General features: G+C 44.6%; 1 non-coding gene across 1 annotated transcript; it reads left to right on the forward strand.

The window, feature by feature from the left end:
* Positions 1 to 1,526: 1,526 nt before the first annotated feature.
* On the forward strand, positions 1,527 to 1,633 carry LOC133827819 (small nucleolar RNA R71). The gene has a single exon (XR_009890470.1). It is a non-coding gene; the product is annotated as a small nucleolar RNA R71 (small nucleolar RNA).
* Positions 1,634 to 1,834: the final 201 nt, after the last annotated feature.

Genomic DNA, 1,834 nt, shown 5'->3' on the forward strand with positions numbered 1-1,834 from the left:
GAACATCAATAAGAGCTTGGCCTGTGGCTAGAAATGGCCTACCGAGAATAATTGGGACATCTGTGTCCTCCTCCATGTCCAAAACGATAAAGTCAGCTGGAAATATGAACTTATCCACCTTCACAAGAACATCTTCAATAATACCCCGTGGATGCGTCAATGATCGGTCTGCGAGCTGTAAAGTGACAGTTGTTGGTTTTGCCTCCCCCAAACCAAGTCTTTTAAACACAGATAAGGGCATCAGATTGATACTTGCCCCCAGATCACATAAGGCGTTCTTACATTCAAACTTGCCAATGGTGCAAGGTATGGTGAAGCTCCCCGGATCTCTCAGCTTTTGGGGTAGCTTTCTCTGTAATATCGCGCTGCACTCTTCAGTGAGTGCTACAGTCTCATAGTCCTCCATCCTCCTTTTCTTTGACAGAATCTCCTTCATGAATTTCACATAGATGGGCATCTGCTCCAAGGCCTCAGCAAAAGGAATGTTTATGTGCAGCTTTTTAAACACCTCTAAAAACATAGAAAACTGTTTATCTAGTGTAGTCTTTCTAAGCCTTTGAGGGTATGGAACGCGAACTGGCTGCTCAACAACAACTGGCGGACTCTGTTCTGGAAGCTGGTGGTTTTCAGTAACCCTTTCTGAATCAGAGTGTTCACCCATCTCTTTATTCTGAACCACTGCCTGTGGAGGTCTAGGCTGCTCAGTCTGCTTCCCACTCCTCAGAGTAATTGCCTGAACTTGCTCCTTAGGGTTGACTTCAGTATTACTGGGCAAATTTCCCTGCAGTCTGTTATTGAGCATATTGGCCAACTGCCCAACTTGTGTCTCAAGGTTTCGAATAGAGGATCTGGTCTTAGTCATAAATTGAGTCTGAGTATTAGTGAGGGTCAACAAGGCTGCTTGCAGTTCATTAGGCCTTTCAGGTTGAGCTTGATTCATTGATTGTTGCGGCCTAGGCTGTTGTGATGATGAAGCTTGATACATAGGTGGCTGAGGCATGTTATTATGAAATTGGCCCTGAAACTGAGGTTGTTGGCCTTGATTATTCTTCCAAGAGAAATTGGGATGATTTCGCCACCCAGGATTGTAAGTATATGAGAATGGATTATTGAGTGGCCTTTGAATGTTTCCCACCGCTTGAACTTGAGCATGATCCATCGGAGTGTTATTATTCATACACATAGGGCACTGATCGACAGAATGAGAACCACCACACATTTCACACCTCACTGCCATCTGAACCGCATTAGCAGATACAGTGCTCTGTTGTAACTGTTTCGTCAAGGAGGCTACTTGTGCTGTTAGAGCAGTGATTGCATCCAGCTCATGCACCCCAGCCACCTTTCTAGCCCCTGATGATCTTTCCTCAGACCACTGATGATTGTTTGTGGCCATGTCCTCTAGCAGCTCATAAGCACCAGTTGCGCTCTTGCTCATAAAAGTGCCACCTGCTGCAGCATCAATAATGGTTCTGGTTGTGGGACATAAACCATTGTAAAAATTATGTACTAGCATCCACTGTTCAATGCCATGATGAGGACATCTTCTCAAGAGTTCCTTGAACCGTTCCCAAGCTTCATACAAAGACTCTCTGTCATTCTGGCAAAAGTTATTGATCTCTCCCCTCAATTTAGCAGCTTTGGACGGAGGGAAGAATTTAGACAAAAATTTCTGAGCTAGATCTTGCCAGGTGACAATAGAGTTTGGTTGCAGCGAGTTCAGCCAACTTTTGGCTCTGTCCCTCAGAGAAAATGGGAAAAGCCTCAGCTTAATTGCATCGTCACTCACCCCATTATATCTTAAGGTTCCACACAACTCCAGAAAATTAGACAA

Source organism: Humulus lupulus, chromosome 3 (genome assembly GCF_963169125.1).
Source record: "Humulus lupulus chromosome 3, drHumLupu1.1, whole genome shotgun sequence".
Lineage (NCBI taxonomy): Eukaryota > Viridiplantae > Streptophyta > Magnoliopsida > Rosales > Cannabaceae > Humulus > Humulus lupulus.